Consider the following 10,888-nt stretch of genomic DNA (forward strand, 5'->3'; position numbering starts at 1 on the left):
TGGGGATTGTGACCAAGTGGGATGATGCTCCATTAATGTTTCAGGTCCATTTCTGTTCCTGCAATAAACATGATTGAGGACGCATCCTGCATGAGGCTGCATTTGGTGTAATCACTGGATATCTAGTTTGTTCTTGCAGCTGTATCTTTCCTGGTGGTATTATTGTATGGATTAAGATGGATTTCAGTTGCATTATTTTCATCATATATTCTGTTCTATTCTATCTTCACCCCCCCTCTCCTTATTTATCATATATAAGCACGATATAGACAATGAATAACTTTTCTAACACACTGGCATGTCGTGCAAATTTCATCCACATCCATCCTGGTACAATAAAAATAAAAATCCTAAGCATTAAAAAAAACACCCATGCTCAATTCAGCAAACCTGCTGCTATGACTTTATTTGGTTTGGTATGACCAGTAGCTTATGGTGGCTACTGTTAGTAAAATTTATACAGATAATGCTGTGGAACTGATATTAATAATGGATCGTAGCCATTTTTTTCCTACACACTTTGTATGTAATGACATTGACCTTCATGTGAATATCTTGCTCTTGTGCTCAAGGCAGAATTATCAGTGCTCATCACTTCCACTGCATCGACCACAATGATATTCATCTGTGTTTATATTCTCAGAGCCGATCGCACTTGGTATCACTTGATGTGATTAATCCCGAATGGAGACCTGAATATTCATATCAACGAAAAAGAATGACTCCGAAGCTGTGGAGCTCGAGTTTACTGGACAGCTTTGAACTTACACAACATGTAAATGAAGCCACTGATGGTAATAACAACAGGGCCGAACATTGACAGTGTTTCAGGATTAGGATGACCCATTTCATCACTGTGTGTTCTTTCATGCCAAACTCATCTTAACAAAGACTACAAAGGAAGTTCTGGTTAAAAAATGATTCCTTGACGGCAAGACTGAAGCAAAGTTCTGTGATATTATGAGATTATTTGAGTCCCACAGCTATGACTACTCTTTAAATGTAATGGTTGAACATTTCAACAGTACCATGTCATCTGCTTTAAATACTGCTGCTCCACCAAGGACGACTGACAGAATGTCCCCGTGGTCAAACAACAGCAGTGTTAATGAGTGGAAGAGAATCTGTCGAGCAGCTGAAGGAAAACTGGACTGAGTTCACGCTAATATATACAAATAAGCCATGACTGTCTATAATAAAGCAATACGTCCGGAAAGAAAGGATTACTTCTCCAAGATTATTACAGAGAATGCTGGGAACTCTTATTCTCCACTATTGACCAGCTACTCAGCACCGCCCCCACCCGTCCGCAGTTCTCTACATGAAACTGTGAAGAATTTGCATCATTGTTCACTAACGCAATCAATGCTGCCTCAATCATAGGCAGCATTGCTGCTGACGAAAACGCAGATGAGCTCAGCAAACCCTGTAAAGAAGATGTAACCGTGGGAAAATCCACCTGTATTACGTTAACTGAGCTCTGCAAGGCTGTCACTGAGTCTAACTCATCCAAACTTAAAGCAGGTGTTTATGTCCTTCATGTCCTGAAGACTATTATACTATACTACTTATATATCCTTATATATGCAATCACACATATTGTTACATAATAATAATATACTAGTCTGTATATGCTGTGTTCATATAATCCTTATAAATGCCTGTTACCCCATTCCGTTCTATTCGATTCTATTTTTGACACAGGCAGGCACCTCTGAGACTTATTTATTATCTAGTTAAAGCAAGATTTAAGGCCCTGCTAAAATCAGTTAAAAAGCTCCTGCATTTGTGTTTGTGTAGTCACAGTTCTAAGTTAAAAACTTCACAGTGACCAGCTGAGCAGAAGAAAGGCTTTTTAACTGATTTTTTGAGTGCCTTGGATCTCCTTATTTTCCCTCTGTAATTTTAAGCTCGCAATTATGGCTGGTCATGCAGAATAAAGGCTTCAGACACGTTCAGAGTGCCTTGGATTTCTCTCTCTTTTTTTCCACATGACCACCAAAAGACCCTTTTTCATCCAGAAAAACTCTGAACTTCACGATCATTAGAGGAAGAAACACTTTAAGCCTCTTATTTGTTTATGAAATGACCCAGGATCAGCGCCGTGCCCCCTCGCTGCCCTGAGATGATACACATTACCTAAATGTGGGAAACAGGAGGCTGAGAGGCAGGCTGAGGCACACCAGTTTTTCAGCTGACAAGACTTTGCTGTTACAGCACTGACAAAGCAATGAAACACGGTCGCATCGGAGCAGGCCACCATTGTTCTTGACTCCCCGTGCTCTCTCTCCAGGGGCCGATCCTTTATACATGCCATGTTCTTCTGCCATTACCATGACCCAATTTCTTTTGAAAACTGTGCTTCCCAAATTGCAGAAAGAGCCTGCGCTTGTACAAGAGCTTTTAAGAGAAACTGTTCCCTTGAGTTTAACTGTGCGTGCTGCTAAGTCCTACTCCAGAAAGTGCTTTGTCAAGAATTTCTGATAATGCTCCATTTTTTTGCCCACAGGGCTACAAGTTGAGCCATAGGCTTCAGACGGGTGGAGTGTCGAGCTGGGCGGAGAGCTGAAGCCCCAGCCAGCTTCTGTAGTGTAGAAACAGAGCACCTCCCAAAAAGGACACGCATGTGCCGCTGCTTTAGCCTCATACGCTGCCAATAAAACTGAATAATGCGCACGTTCTCTTCTCTGTATGTTGCCCTAACGCCAAATGAAACCCGCCGAATGCATTAAATCACTTATGAGAGCACTAAAACATTTTAACCCTGTCAATGTTTCTCTTAGCTTTTATCTGTTTGCCGGCTGCCTCCTCAGAATGAATAGCGGGTCAGGTCTGGAGTAATGGCACTTGCCAACATGCTGTCATCGCTTCCCATAATTGTCTTGTTAGTCTAAAATCCTGTCCCAGCTCCTGTCCCTGGCACCAGCGTTGGCATGCTATGTCTCGCTAATTTACAGCCAGACTTACAACTGAATGAGCCCATTTGATGTTCAGTGTTGGCTTTTGATCAGGGCCATATATTCAGAGAGCTCAGTGGTTGCGGCTATAAATGATTATTACTGTAGTGCTGCTTTGTAGAATATAATGAATGGGAGTTAATGGTGGCACGTGCCTGGGGAATGGTACCCTCATATAGGAATTGCAAGCTTTCTTTCAAAGACTAATCAGTTGCAGATTATTATAATCGGCTACAATTGTCATCAGGGAATCTTGGGATATTCCAAATCTACACTGTAAAAAATGTAAACATTTGTGCCACCCTGGCTGTGACAAGAGATTTAGAGTCACAAAACACAAATTTGTGGCTCAGATGTTATAGGCTGGTGCACCTGTCAATCATGCAAACACACCCCAAAACAAACGTTTCTGAGCAGCTAGCTTTTTAAGAGCTGCACCAGTAAGTATTTTTATATTAATGGTTCTCTATAGACATTGGCTAAACCCCTAAAAAATCATCACTGTTCATCAAATATGCATATTAGGAGTTTTTTCCATGAAAGAAATACCCTTCATGCCTTACATTGGTTCAGCTGTAACTCTGTACTATGTGCGTCTCCACCCGCCCCTCCGCTGCTCGCCTGCAGCTTCGACGCTGCTCATCAAACACACAAGCCTCGACGGCAGCTCCGCAGCAAAAAAATGTCCTGTCAGCATTTGACATGAATCACCATGTAACTTGGCAGGCTAGCGCTGGCTAGCGTTATCTAGCACGCTGCAGATTTGTTTGGACACAGTCAGCGGATCAAACCGGAGAAAAATAAACTTGCCCAACGTGTTGCAAAATACCGGTACGTAGCTTCTCCTCTACACCCCTCTTTTCATCGTAGCCCCACCCTGCAAGTTGTACAAGATTGGTTCCTTAGGTTTGTGACGTATGAAACACTGTCTGTCTGAATCTGTTTGCGAGACTGTCATTGGTCCACCGCAGTTCCAAGGTCGAAATGTTCAGGCATGGTGATCACTGCTTATTCCGGTCATCTGTCTTTTAGCATATAAAAAGCACCAGATGGATATTTTAACAAGTTAAAAACTTGATTTTTTATCAGAGGGGGTCTTTAGCAGGATCAAATGGCTTTGTGTAATGTGACAGGTGTCGTTTGGAGTGATGACCCCGCAGAGAGTTATCACCCAGCTGCAGCTCAGCTTTTTTTGCATCTTTCGGCTGAGCTCAGTGCGGATGTGCTGCAACTCTGCTTACATCGACCTAATTTCTGACGCAGAAATTGACTGTTTCCAACAGAAAATCTCTGATAAACTGGCCACACACGGCCTGCCCAGCACCGCGCAGCAGGCGCACAGTCAGAAACTCGCTGGCGAACATAGTGGAGCATCGCAGTGCCGGCCACATTGGCTCCCCACAAAAGACAAAGCTTTTGCCCCTCTTGTCACTTTGTATCCTTTGATTAAAAAGCTTCACAGAGCAGCCAGATTGGAAATCATCACCTCACCGTGAGCAGTCCACTGACATCACATTAGGAAGTGAAAATCACATTTTTCAAAGTACTGTGGGAATTGTGGCTCCCACATGGAGGCATCAGCATGTGAAGCACACTTTTAAATGGCTAATTTATTCCCATTAAGACACTGTACCGAGGAAAAAAAAAAAAGCCTCAGCAGTCTTGTTCAAAGCATCTGTGATCTCGTTTTTCTTCAGTAAGTAATGGTTTACAGCTGGTGTTTGTGATCAAATTAATGCCATCCTATTTCATGTTGTCAGTTACTCCTTCAACCCTTCTCACATGTGCCACAGTGCCATGTCTGAGGGCGCCGCAGTCACCGTTTTTTTAAATATGACACAGAGGGGCTTTAAACGCAGGGACACGTCACAAAAGTGCACCTTGAAACGTTTTTTTCTTTCACTCGGAGCTCCTTAAGTAACAATAACCCGAGCTTGCAGTATATGTTGTGAAATTCAAAAACCTTCTAAAAGCACAAACAGGGCCATAACATGGAAGAGGACGTTTGTCGATTCAGCTCCGGCTGAGCCTCAGGGAACTTAAACGCTCGCCCTCGCTCCTGAGGAGACACTTAAACTGGAGTTAAACATTAATGCGCAATTATTTATACATCGTGTGGTCTCACATGCCTCCTTACATTAAGGTGCAGCACAATCCCGGCCTGCTCATGTGTTTTGCCAATTAGCTGTGCAGCCATCATTCGCCCCAGCGCGGGGAAAGTCACCTAGCAGCGAGCTGCACCACCAAAGTTATGGGAAGTGCAGCGAGCCCCCGCAAATCATGTCAATGCCTCCCAGAGGACGACTTTTCCAGATGCCTCTGTTTTCCTCTTCACTGACGCGTTACAGCATGCGTGGGCGTGCGGGTGCGCGTACGTGTGTGAGTGCGCATATCATAGCTCAAGCACGAGTGTGTAAAAGTGGGTCACAGCTGCCAAAATAAGAGCGTTTTCTCAAAGCAGGGGCTTTCCTTGAACCAACAATCAACCTTGCCCCTCCCTTGCGCCCGCGCCGCCACAGCTAACCACATGTTCTTTCCCGTGGAAGCGAGAGGAACACAGAGGCAGCGCTGCAGCATCAATTTTCCAAATAGGCTGTCATACTGATGGGCGTCCTTCCCTCTATCTTTCACGGGCCTTTCAGCTATCCCTCCATTTCTCTTTGATATCTGCTCTGTCTCCCAAACCCGAGCAAAGCTTGTTTCTCAGGTCGGCCTTATCTCTGTTGTTGAGGGAAATCCATTTTGGAGTCTCGCATTTTCACGTCCTGCTGTCGGGCTGAGAATTTGTTCTGATGAAAAACGCAGGAATTCTCTGCCTACATCTGAAGATTTAGCATCATTAGGAGCGGTTCCCCAAAAACAGCTAACAAGCTCCTCACATAGCGCATCTTGTTTGTTTAAAGGTGATTTCTTTTTTCACTTCATTACCCAACACGAGCCCTCCTCTCTCGCCCTCTGCCTATAAGTTTACATAATTAAACAGCGTCAGTGAGATATGGAGCAGCTAGAAGGTCAGCGAGGGGAGCATCCACCAAATTGAGACCACACCTCACACATTATTTATCGAGCCTGACACGTTCACGTCAGTGCGGCGAGTGACGGTCAGCATTATCAGCGCCGTTTTCCAGCTCATTACCCAGGGTTCCCTCGAACCTGATCCCTCCTGAGAGATGCTTTCATGCGCTTTAGTGGTGCTCTCCGCAGAAAACAACGCAGCACATGAATTTAGCAACACTGTGGACGTTGATAATTGAACAAGGAGAACAAACAGTAGCTGAAAGCAAAAAGCCTTTATGTGTTATGGTTTGTAGGATACTAATGAGCGCTCCAGGCTCTCAGGCTCTGCACCATCCATATGTCCTGGGCCACGCTCACATGATGTAAACTGCCTCAGCTACCGTATTTCCCGTCAACTGCTTCTGTCTCACTGCTGCGGGGATTGAAGGCTGCCGGAGGCCTGCCAGAAAAACAAAGCTACTCCATCTCTGGTCTTTCTCTGTGCTCTGTAGATATTTTCTTCTTTTTTTTTTTCCCCTGAGCTTCAAGGTTGTCACTCAAACTGACAATAAGACACGGTCCATCTAAAATTAAAATTGCAAGTTCTTTTTCTGATGCAGCATGGAGATTTGGCTGTAAATTACAAATCCAATTGTTGAGATAAAATCTGCATCAAAAATAATTAAATGTATATCCTTGATTTTTTGGTTTGTTCCTGTCATGATGGCGCCTGTATGTGCACCTGCAAGTTTAAATGATGCAGATTCTCTGGATGTGTCCCTGCTTCCCTATATCATGTCATGGCAATACTCTCTGCTCAACCTGCAGAGCATTGTGCAGCAGGTGTGAAAACCACTATCATGTGACACTACATCTGCCACTGATGATGCGAAATGAAACTGCTTAGTGAGTGAGTGATTGCTACAGAGAAATTCCTTGATTAAACTTCACTATTTTCTAACTAGACTCCTTCAGTGGCTTCTATTCACAAAGGTTAGATTATTCCAGTGATTCTGTCTATTCAAGGTACATGAAAGGTTCACAGTCTATACAACAGCCTAAAACGATAACGCTGCATAGCTAAACGTGACTTAAAGGCCCAGCATGTGAGATTTAGGGGGATCTATTGTACTGCCGTGTTTCTACAGTATCCCAGAGCAGACAAACCAAACACTCACTGTTGAGGAATGATCTGATGTGTGTTGGTGTTGTTCCTACAGTGTCATAATTATGTTGCTTCAGGACCATCATTGCAAGTTAGCCTTTCCGACACGTGGTCAACATTGTGAGAGGGTCTGTTTTAACTCAAACCATGATCTTTTCCCAAGAGTGACCAAGTAGTTTCGCTACAGAAAGAAAAAAAAGAAAAAGCTTAACTAGTCAGCTGGAGGGTTTTGAACAGCCTAAAAACGTACCTGCAAATGTCACCAGTGGTCAGTTTAGATGCAAAATGATGTGGTTCTACCACTGCTGACAGAATGCTGTCTCCTGTCTGACCATAATTATGAGCCACCAAGTCAGACAAAAAGCTCACATCAACCTCCGAGTTGCAACTCTGAGTCAGGGATGGCATGAGTGCAGCCTAAGGTACAGTTTTTGACAGCGAGCGTTTTTGTACATTGCGTCTCGGTGCACCTGCTGGGTCAGGTGGCAATCAAACGCACACACTGACGTCATGCCCGTTCAGAGGCTCGCGGCGTAACTGAGCTTCTATGACACATCCTCAAAGAGCATTTTTCTTCCTTTCAATACTTAAAAAAGGCAAACGGCTTCGACATGATTTGTGACTGGGATGACAACTTCTGACATTTGCTTAGTGGTCCTCAAACCCAGGGGCGGGCCCCCCTGGAGGGGCATAGGGCATGGATGACCTGGCAAAAAGCATAGAGTGAGACAAGTTAAAAGAGTATGATTTTGTTTGCTGATGCCTGATCCTATTTTATTAATTAAGTAATTAATAGTTACAGTTTATGGCTTGCTTGCTGACTGCTTTAGCTGCACTTTAAAGTCTACATGTAGCCATGAAGGGATTGTGGTGGTGCTAACGGGCGCTCAGGAAAAGGCCTAAAGAGAGAGAGAGACAGGAAATGAGAGAGACAGACAGAGAGATCAAAGGTTGTACCCATGAGTGATGCTGGGAAACGACCTCTTCTGCCTGGATGGCCATAAACATTTCAGAGAGAGAGCCTCAGCTGTGCTGAGCTGGCTTTGTGTCACTGGGAGCACGTATTTGTCTGCATGCATGCATGTTTACGCACACACTGCCTCCATGTGTTTGGGTGTCGGCCTGTATATGTTTGCGCGTTACATGTGGTAGCTGTGTGTTTTTCTTGTGCGTACGTGACATGTCGGGGACAAACAATAGCTTCCCTGCTGCGACTCCAGAGAGCGACGGCCTCACATTGACCTTCATTATGAGTCTGTGTAAAGAGGGCGTCTGCTTGCTGACACTGCCTCTTACGGGGAAACGGTGAAATGACAGGGGTCGTGCTGCCCAGTGGCACTATAGAGGCTTTACACTGCAGTCATCCCACGCAAACACAAAAGTAATCTCAGTATTGCCTTTGAAACACTGGCAAATGTGATCTGGTGGTTTTGAATACAGTTTGATTCAAAGCAGGAATGCAAAAAAACACAAACCAACCCACTTCAAGCTCTTTTTGTGTCAGCTCTTGAGGGATGTAGTTAATTTTGCTAGTGTTTCAAAATAGTAACAAAGCGTAATTCATTAAAAGAACTAAACTTTGATGGAGGCAGAGCTGAAATTATCTTTCCACTGGCCCTCAGTTGGACATCATAAGATGCAGGCGCAGTATAAGAAACAGCAAATAGCAAATAACAAACAGTTCTATCATAACTAAGCCAAAGCTTGCTGGTAGCAAATATTAAGCAACCAGCAACACTTAATTAGGCAGAATAACAAGCTAATCCATACTTATATGCTTCTGGCAGCGCTGCTGTCAAACACCTTGTTCACAAATGCTAGTGCAGGTTATCTAACTGTAAACTGTATGCACCTTACCTCAGTCATTTTCTTTTGCAAGATATGAAGGACTCCTTCATCCTCTTGATCTATATTAGGTTAGCAAAAAGCTAACTTGCATTCACGGCTGCTGGAGGTAGCAGCGAACAAAAACATCAGATCTGCGAGGAGCAATAAGGGCACTGCGACCTCCCTCAAATGAACACGTGCAACAAACACGACTGCAATATTTCCATCATTTTTTAATTCACTTGCGCTCCTTTAATTACACATGTCGTTGTGTCCTCTGCCTCTGCAATGATTGAATGGCACCTAACCCGATAATTAGCGCCACCGTTTATCTCGATGCATCCAACTCGTAATATTCACTTAGCAGTATGGGATAGAAAAACAAGTGAATTCATCATTTTCTGGAGATTTGTTTAAAACTTGCATGAAATTTGGATGGAAGCTTGATGACTGTGACCTCTCATACTGCAAACGCACATGTGTGACTAATAACAGTGACAGTGACTTTGTTGCCATTGACAGTGTGACTGTGAGCCAGCATGCACAAAACCTGGAAGCTGAGGCGGCTACGTGGAATTTAGCACGTGCTTTTCCTACAGTTACATCACCATGTCTGTCAGGAAATACTTATTGTCATGGTTTGATTTAATGTGAATCGTAATCTGGAAGAAAAGCAAAAACCAAAACATACTTTAAATACTTTCAGTATCAACTAAGTTCTGTACCTTTCTCCATGTAGAAATAATAATCCCCATCTGAGAATCGTTTGTATGCAGTGAAGCTAACATTGGTAATACAGAGTACATGTGTTAAATATTGCATCAGGTAGAGAATATGGATAATAATATGTGATGAAATATTAACAGCCGCTCACACACATGCAAGGCCGTACGTGACAGTGTGAGGGGATAATAGAACAAAGTGCAGAGTGTTTGGAGCCCGGCAGGTCCCTGGAGCGAGTGCAACGGTGCATTGTGATTCAAGGCCTGGTAGAACATTGCACCCAGGGGTCCTTGGGGGAAGGTCCTGGGAGCGGTGACGGGTCCTTTTTCGGATCACTGCTACATAACACAATGAAGGGCCTTTTTCTCCGGTCCGCAGCCTGGTCTGCGGCTGCTTTAAAACTGAAGGACTCCGAAATGGCCCACTCATCCCAAATACAGACCAGCTCATCAAAACCGCGCTGAGGCGACTTGATGTCGGAGCACAGCGCGCTTTTCTTCCCAGAATAAAAATGCACACAACGGCCGTCTCAGCAGTCTCACGGGCCCTGCTCAGGGATCAATGTCATTGGTATGTATGGGCTGCAGTACCATCCTGCCGTAAGCCTCCGGGCATCATCTTCAGCACTTTTCAATATGAGATCATCAAAAAGAAAAGTCCAATCTCCATGTTTTTTTTTTTGTTTTTTTTTTATCATTGTGTTTCTGCATGGAAGATGAGGATAATAATAAAGAAATATTCCATTGTCTTGCCTCATCAGTATTTTATCCAGCCTAAACTCAGGTTAATGTCGTTAAGATATTCAAAGGGTTTGGTTTGGATGCATCTGTGTGATGGATGTGGCTGCTGTGCTTTACAGAGCGGAGGACACCTTCAGCAGAGTTCCTGTCCTTAGATCAACCGCATCTGCCTTTTTTTATCTCGCTAAAAGCTCCGACGCAGGACGTGCAGGAGGATGTTTTTTTAGTGTAACTGCCTCTGCGTAACACGGAAAATTGCCCCGCGTCCCTTGGCTACACATAAGCAGAATGAATGAACTAAAAAGCATATTCTTTGCAGAGAGGGGATGCGTTTCTCGCGCTGTATTTTCTGGGGCAGGCACACTTTCATTCTCACATTTACAGGGTGAGCGATCTGAAGGGTTCGATGCCATTAAATCTTGATGTAAAGCTCATGGGTTTTGGTTCAGGGAAACAGCTACATTTATGAGAAGAAAATG

Source organism: Chelmon rostratus, chromosome 21 (assembly GCF_017976325.1).
Source record: "Chelmon rostratus isolate fCheRos1 chromosome 21, fCheRos1.pri, whole genome shotgun sequence".
NCBI lineage: Eukaryota > Metazoa > Chordata > Actinopteri > Chaetodontiformes > Chaetodontidae > Chelmon > Chelmon rostratus.